Source organism: Pinus tabuliformis, chromosome 2_1 (genome assembly GCF_031772625.1).
Source record: "Pinus tabuliformis cultivar Carrire ecotype Pingquan chromosome 2_1, CPIR1, whole genome shotgun sequence".
NCBI classification, from domain to species: Eukaryota; Viridiplantae; Streptophyta; class Pinopsida; order Pinales; family Pinaceae; genus Pinus; species Pinus tabuliformis.
The window spans coordinates 669,824,477-669,833,511 of record NC_142299.1 but is presented as its reverse complement, the minus strand read 5'-3'; the positions used below and the strand labels follow the sequence as shown (position 1 = coordinate 669,833,511).

At 39.3% G+C, this 9,035-nt stretch overlaps 1 pseudogene; it reads left to right on the top strand.

Moving 5' to 3' along the window:
- Nucleotides 1–8,008: 8,008 nt before the first annotated feature.
- LOC149202375 (protein translation factor SUI1 homolog 2 pseudogene) lies at nucleotides 8,009–8,629 on the top strand (annotated as a pseudogene).
- Nucleotides 8,630–9,035: the final 406 nt, after the last annotated feature.

Here is a 9,035-nt window from a genome sequence, read left to right as displayed (position 1 = left end):
ATGTAATGGCCTCTCGCCCTTATCCGGAACCTGCTGTGCTGAAGAAGGAAGCGAGACCCCTTCCACCCTGGTTGGAGATAATACTCGCTTTGCTGCTGCAAACAACTGTCTAGTGTCCTTTTGATAGGTGACAAACACCGAAACACTAGCGGTCTGTGTCTCATGACCCTCCTGCTGATGAGAAGGTCCACCTGTCTCATGAAAAGTCTCTGGAGGTACCTGAGTAGCTATGAAGAACTCATGACAAATTAAATCCTCCCATGTGATGCCCTGCAAACCAAGCTGATGCATGACCACAATTTTGATGAGTGTAAAATGATATATACTGTTAAACTACTGCTGAGGAGTCTTCTGTTGTACTAACGTGGTCATCTTATCAATATTTCGGAACATGAAGTAGGGGAGATTCATCATTCTCACCCTGGTAAAGTGCATCAACAATCTGATATGATAAGCATATAGGTGAGAAAACTGGCCAGGTCACAGCTAAAATACTTCATTATGAGTTTCATCAAGGGAGCATATGAGTCTTTCAGGTACCAAAAGGGAAAAACTTTGCTGAGTTGTCTCAAATAACCAGGCTTGATGTATGGTTCGTAATGCTCCCTGTCAATTTGCTACCTTTTATTCCACTGTTCTCCGACATTAGGAATGCCAATTGCTAGAGAAATAGACTCCGGTGTCAAGGTGAATGCCACACCAGCTAGAGTGGCTTGGCCATTATGTAGATGAAGCACAAATAACCGGGCTAACTCATGATGATACTGGACTCTCGTAACCATCTAACAGAACTGATAACAGGATTGGTGTTGGAAGCATGTGATAGTAAGAGGGCAGGCCTGCAGCTCGGCAAGTGAAGTAGGCTCCTCTCATATATGTTTTCCACCCTTGTGAGGTCTCCTTGGTGCATGCATTTCTATAGGAGAGTCACTGTGTGTCTCTTCATCTCGGTCATATGAAGGATCATATTCCATGCTTGCTAATGTGTGAGTTTTCTTGATGAGTATGAAGAGATTTATGGTGATTTTAGTTTTCTGCCACCAAGGGTAAGAATGTATGAGGGACTTGAAGGGAGAGGATATGAGGGGTTTTGGGAATACTATGACAAGTTTTTTTGGGAAATAGGGGGTTTAGGGAATAGTGTGTAAGCTTAGGGACAACAATTAGGGTTTAGGGATTTTGGAATTAGGATTTGGGAAAATGAGATTTGTGGATAGGGGTGAATGATTTTTTATTTTAGGAATATGGAAGTTAGGGAATGAGTGGATGAAATTGGGAAACAAATGGAGGAATCAAAAGTGAGGGAGTGGTGGAGTGAAGTTGGTAGCAAAATGACAAATGCAAACCCTAGGCAATCATTTTTTGAGAAATTGCAAGGAAGTAGGGTTTGATTTTTTTCACACAACCACCATAGATTTTTAAGAAAAACTCTTTCACTAGCAAGGAAAAGGGCTTGACTTACTTGCACACTAGAAGGTTTGAGCAATTTTGGAAATTCAAGGGAGTTTATGATGAAATTGGGCTTGGCAGCTCTATGCGCAGCACCTCCTGTATGCGACGCACCAGTATAAATTTAACACTGTGGAGGGCGGTCCAATGCGCCGCGCCACTTGTATCTGCTGCACCTCTCTCCCAATGCACCGCACCTCCAAAACTGGAACTCTTTGCTGCGATTTTGCTTCCTTTCTCCAACACGACCTTCACTTTGCTCAATCTTTCTTCTTTGAGTGCCAATGAGCTTTTTGAATTGTAAAGATGACTTATATACAAGAGTTTTTGATTTTTCATTCATAAAACCCACTTGATTTTTGTTTACCTTGCAGGGGATGGAGCTGCTGAAGCTTGGCAAGGTGACCAGGGTTGTGACTGAAGTGATTTACATATAAGAGAACTGAAATTACGTTAATTTATACAACAAAAACCTAAAATACTTTGTTTTTCCTCAAAACAGGTTTTTGAGGAAAAATACGTCTGAGCATGAGATTGTGAATTTTATTGGTACTGAAACTTTATTCAACCTCCTCATGCGCCTGCTGACTATTATTGGACATTTTGAAGACCTTTTTGATGAAACCCTAGACCTAATGAAACTGAAGCCCTAGAAATGAGTCTTGCAAATTTAAAGACAAAAAGTGACTGCAAATGATCTTGATGAATGGAAATGAGCCAGCAGGTAAAGGACATGAGGGAAAATGTACAACAAGCCACTATCGTCAGATGATCCATGCTCCTAATGGAATGTAGTTGACTGAGCGAGAAACCTAATATGCAATGCAACAAGAGAATTTGATCTCTGACAGATGGATGAAGATACCGACACTAACATGTGGCAACGACTGAAGCAACAAAGGAAATTGTGTGGCTCAGGAAAATTATAGAATATTTGCCAGAGAAACTAGTACATTCAACTCCTCTCATGATTAACACTTCTACAATAAATTTTGCCAAGAACCCAAAGTTCCATGATTGAATAAAAAATGTATGTCAATAGAAAATACCATATGTTGATGGTTTTGCTAAAATAAATTTTTTGGTGTATGGTGCTTTTTCCCATGGCTTTTTAGTTTCAGATGTAGAAGTATGGTTGGAATTAGAATTCATATGCCATGAGATGTATATTATATTGTAATAATATATAGTAGATATAGAGAATAAAATCTTGTTTGTTTTCTGAGGTTTGGGTTTCTAGGATAAAATATTTGTGTAAATTTATGTGTTTGTCATTGTACCTTTTCTATTTTTATTAAGAATCTATTTGTAATGATTAATTGTACACGATTAAAACCTATAGGAATGAGTTTTTTCTAGCCAACCATAGGCTCTGCTAAACTTCAATATTTCTATTGTTAGTTAACCCTAGCCAAGAGATGAAACCACAAACGGAATTTATCTTAGTGAGGGAAATTCTCCTTCACATACATAAGATAGATAGAGAACTCCTTTTCCATACTAAACCTAGGGCCTCCATAATCTCCAAATGCCTCTTAGTTAGCTTGCAGAGAAAATGAGGATATTTGTTCATTACTCTATAATTCATTATTAATTTACTCACCTTGCTTCTCATGCTTTCCTATCACACATCAAATCATGACCCCTTCAACTCAGTTAGGTTCCAAAGATCCTTTGTAGTAAATTAATATGAAAATATCAATCATTGTAAGCTAGAACACACCAACAATAACCCAACTTATGAATGCCACTTTTCTACATATAATTGGGTAACCAAATCAAGTCTTAATCACTCATAATGCCACCATCGATATTCCACTTAGTAATAGTGTCTCTAATTGTAAATTCAATTCTCTAGACAATCATGTGTTCCCCCTACTCCCTCTATATGGTTGAAAGAATGAATGATTAATCCCCATGATTTTTCACATTCTTGCACACCACTCATAGGTCAACTCTTGAAATTTGAGAAAGATACTAGCTAATACTACCCATCGGTAACAACTCTTCAACCACCACCCAACACAGTGATGTCATTCAAGGATTTGCTATCGACCACCAGTGATTTCAGCCTATCAGTGGCATTCCAACATGACAAAGGCAATTCTCTTTATTCTTGAGGTTGGGTTGGACACAATAATTTCAGTTTCAGAGTCTCTCTACAGAAAATATGATAAAGCCACAATCATTGATAATGATTTGTCAGACTCATTTTAATTGTCGGCCCTAAAGAACAAAGTATATACAGAATCAGTCACAAAGGAAGATAGGACATCAACGATCAAGGTTAAGAATAACTACACAAGGATTCGGTGGTCCACACTATTACATCTAGGGAGTTTTCTTCTGTTTGGCACAACTCTTGCATCAATGCAATGCACTAAGTTGTTGATCAACAGGATGCATGGTGGGTTGCTCTGGCTTGACAAGGAGTACCCAATTCACACGGTTGACATTTAGAGACTTACAAGTCTATCAGCAACAAGAGATGTAGTTTCAACCGTGTTTCAGAAAAAATCAAAAAGAGTGAAGAAAGAAGGGGATACTGACTACTATGCCAAGTATTTTACCAAGAGAGGGGGAAGGGAGTGCCCATCGACTTGATCAACAAGGATAAAATTAATTCTTCTTGCTACATCATTGCATGAAAGTTGATGCGCCATTTCTCAAAGAACGAGTGCACCTTAGACACGATTTCAGTCGCAGAGCATTGCACAGAGGGTGGCTAACTAAAATGGGGTGATTTTTGCCTCGTTGAGTTGTTTGAAGCCTATGAATATGTCTACAAGTGGAGCACCAACTTCATCTAGGACTATATGTTAGTTTCTTTGGCAATGTGGAAGTGGTGCCCATGAAAGGGCAGGGACTTAGTGCCAAATTCAGAGGACTAGCCCTTGGCTCTCCGATATGTGCCATGGAGGAGTTCGGGAGACTCAAGCATCAAATAAATCAATGAGACTTCATTTGGCTATTGGTATGTAAAGTTGCTCGATGTGATTATAGATACCGAAAGGATCCATAGGTCATTGTTGGAAAAATATATGGAAACAATTTGGTTTGGGGCTACTCATGGGAACACCTTTGTAAGGTCGCACTATGTTCACCCGCACATATTTAAGATGCGGGATCATAAATTTGTGCTATTAGCTAAAGCTTTTCATGCAGAGGTCAGGTCATTGTCAAGGGTCACAAGGAAATTAGAAAAGGGAAGTGCCTATACTTCTTTGACAGGATGGTATCACCGCTGCTACTAGGTGAAATAGTTGTGAAGACCAGGAAGGAGATTGTTGAACATGAGTTGCAACCGGTATTCACACAAATGAAGAAGCAAATGAGCTCAGTCAAGGAGACCATCACGAATATTATCATTTAACCAGGTTTGGTTCCCAACACAGTTGAGTCACAAATTTTATACCACAGAACCCTCTCGTTACCACTCCTCTCATTGTTACAATACAATCTATAGGGCCTCATTCAGAGTCTAAGCCTACCATCCCCAAACCCCATAAAACAAAAAGCACCAAGCCTGCAGCCAGAGCCAAGAAGCAAAAATTGAACCCTGTAATGAAAATAGTAGACCTCACCATTGAGGGACTCGAGTCCGCTGCAACCTCACCCATCATAGAAGAAGTTCTGCCTTCCACATCCATAGTTTTGTCAAACTCGCGTGACCCACCCCCACACACTGCATCCACCTCTACAATCCTATCAGATACAATTCCCTCTAGGACACTACTAGGCACAGAGGATATGGAATTTTATTCAGTTATTAAGTCTGCCATGACAATCCCTAGCGGAGAAATTGTTACTGCCTCCATGATGTCATTGTTACTCGAGTCGGGCTCACTGCTGAACATAAGGCCCATCATTCCATAGTCACTTGTTACCACTGTCAAGCCCTTCATGCTCCAATTTTGTTTAAGCCCCCTTGTTGCACCAAATCCTATTTCCATACCATCAACGCCTCAATTTGCAAATCCATCACAACAAGCCACATTTCCCCACAGACATTCTGACAAGTTCGTCGCTAGTGGGAAGCCCCTACAATGTTGATTCCCTAATCCATCCAGCATGCATCAGAATGATCTCCAAAGTTGGTCATCAGCCCAGTTGTTCAACTTTATACAGCAAGCCGCACATAGGGATGCACAAATACACAATGACCTTGTTGCCAACCATGAGCAGCAACAACAACAAATTGTTTCCCTCATAGTTGAATGGGACCAACTCCGCCAAGACAATCAACAACTTCAGGAACATGTCAATCAGATTACTTTGCGAGTTTAGGCACTATGGCCTTGCATTTCTGATGCGGTAATCGAGGATCCCGGAGATTTTTCCCCCTGTACCCTGGTCGAATGCTATGACCACATCCAGATTGCATGTAATGTCCTGATCTCGTCTAACTGAGAGCTCAGGCGAAACCGCGATGTTGCGAGAAATGCACTCCTTCCATGGTGTATGATGATGAGATTGAGCAGAAAACCACCCTTATAGCCTCTCTTAAGGCCTCCATCCTCAAGGTTTTGAATGATGGATACACCTTACTCCAACAGGTTCATGACTGGTCTAGCAGCCTAGCAGAGAAGCATCAACCAGTCTACCCACTTTGCTAACGAATTAATCATCTCCTCACTCACATTAAGAACTCTACGGACAAGGAGCAGTGGAAGCAGTTCCAAGCAAAAGTCACCACTCTAGAAGTCTGCGTCTAGCACACGGAGGATGAGCTGGCCAAGACCAAAGAGAAACTCTGCAATCTCTGGGCCTCGGTCCGAATTCATATGGACACATTACAAGAACTGAGTGATTTCCATTGTTGAGGATTAGGCCAAGGGCCTTATGTATTGTGCTATGTTATGCTAATGAAGAAGGTTATTCTGGAGTTATGTTGTGTCCTTGTGTATTATTCTGGCTATTCAAAAAATTTATAAGTGCATCTGTTTGGGTAGTCTTTTGGTATAGCAGGAATAAAGCATTGTAATCTGGTTAGTTTGCATGTTAAGTTACCATCCTTTGCTCTCTTCTGGTTGATATGATTCCCTTGGTATCGAACTCCAACCCTCACCTAACTTTGGTTGCGACACGCCTCGAGTGAGACTCCTTCCCCTTCTCAGGTAAGGTGAAAATGTTGGTGTTGTGCTAGACTATTATGGAGCCTTGTTGGCCCCTTGTGCCTGAACCCAGAGTCTCAACCCTATTGTCATTTGTGTGCCAACAGTTAGCTTGCAAAGAAAATGGGGATATTTGTTCACTACTTTGTAATTCATTATTGATTTCTGCACCTTGCTTCACATGCTTTCCTACCACACATCAAATTATGACCCCCTCAACTCGGCTAGGTTCCATAGCTCCTTTGTAGTAAATTAATAAGCAAATATCAATCATTGTAAGGTATAACACACTAGCAATAGCTGAGCTTATGAATGCCACTTTTCTACATACAATTGCGTAACCAAATCAAGTTCTAATCACTCATAATGCCACCATCGATATTCCACTAAGTAATAGTGTCTCTAATTGTGAATTCACTTCTCTAGGCAATCATGTGTTCCCCCTACTCCCTCTATATCTTTTAACAAATGAACGATTAATCCCCATGGTTTTTCCCATTCCCGCACACCACTCATTGGTAACTCTTGAAATTTGAGAAGGATACTAGCCCATACTACCCATAGGTAACAACTCTTCAACCACCACCCAACCCCATAAGCATGGGGGGCTATTGCGTCAACTACCAACTTCTTCATTAGATAAAAAGAAAAGAGTAAGAAAACATTTGCAAATTGAAATTTTGACACAAAGCTTTGGTGTTGTAGAGCAAAGCTAATTCTCACTAATAATTCATAGTGTGCTTGTATTCTTAATAATTGATTCAATGATTTTAATTAAAAAGAAAACTAATTACATGCATATTATTTCTAAATTATTGGTTAAACTAGTCATAACTAAAACACATCAATGTTGATAAATAAAACACCAGAATGTTAATAAATTATCATAATAACTATATATAAATGCAGACATAAGGAATAGAAAAATAATTAATTACAAATAATTTCCTTAATCAATATGTAACAATGCATTTTTTTGCATTTTCAATACTACTTTTATAATCCAAATCTCAATATTTGTTTTTTTTTGGGAACTTTTTTCAGCATTTTAATAACTTTGTGATTAAAAAGATTTCCCAATATTAAATCCATTTTTACGAAATAAAACCCAAAAAAATACAAAACGCCCTTCCATGAAAAGCCACACTTTCCATACGTGCCAACACGTTTTTTTATTTTACTCCGTCAGACCCACCGTTTTTGGGGTGGAACCGACCTTAGCGACTCAATGGGAACGCTATTACAATCATTATTAATAAGTAATGAGGCAATTAGATCTCAACGAAATCACTTTAATTGCGCTCTGTTTTTCTTGGTTGCTCAGAATTTGGACGTATTTCTCTGTTTCATCAGTCTCTCCGCGAGCGACAGACGTATTTCTCTGTTTCATCTGTCTCTCCGCGAGCGATTGTTGTTCTGCCATCTTTAACTGTAAACAGTCGGTCATGTCGGATTTAGAGACCAACGTAGCCATTGGTCCCTTTGGTATGAATTCTTGCTTTTACCCACTCATTTTATGCCACGATTTTATGCTTTTTTTCCTGTTTCTGATTGACTTAAAGCTAATGGATGTTATATACTAGAGTCTAACGGGTGCGTTTATTTGTGGGTGGATTGATTGAGTTGTACATTAAATTCAGATCCATTCAAGGATTCGGAATTTGGTGTAGAAGAGGAGAGGGGAGCAGGAAAAAGAACGTGCAAGGATGAGTATATCCATATACGCATTCAGCAACGTAACGGCAGGAAATGTGTGACCACAGTTCAGGGGCTGCATAAGGATTACAATTACAATAGGATTCTGAAGGACGTGAAGAAGGAGTTCTGCTGCAACGGAAACGTTGTGCAGGACAAAGAGCTGGGAAAGGTGATTCAGCTTCAGGGTGACCAACGCAAAAATGTCTCCAACTTCTTAATCAAAGTAAGTTTTCATGCCTCTTTCCTCCTTTCTTTGCTTATTGGAAGTCGCCCATGTATGCATTGAATGATATTTGACAAGTGTTTTTCTGCTATGACTACAGACAGGCTTGGTAAAGAAGGATGACATAAAGATTCACGGCTTTTAGAGCGTCTTTGCGTCCATAAGTTTCCCTTCTATAAGCTTCATTTCACATATCTGGATATGAAAATTACATATAGAGATCATTACATATAGAGTTGATTTTGAGATATTTGGATATGAAAATTACATAGAGAGATCATTACATATAGAGTTAGATGAGGATCATTTCATTTATTTTGGAATAAAATTTTTCTAAATTGTCTTCATTGATCTTTATATAGTACACATTTTCCTTTCCATATTTCAATAGGAGAATTGTGGTCGTGCACTAAAATCTACACTTTAAAATGTAGATGGTCGTGTTTAATGTGTTTCCCAAAAATCTATTGTTTGGCATGATCTAGCATTGTTCAAAGCATATTCTATAATATTATATTCTTGGTACAACTCCATTCTTTTGTGGATTTTTT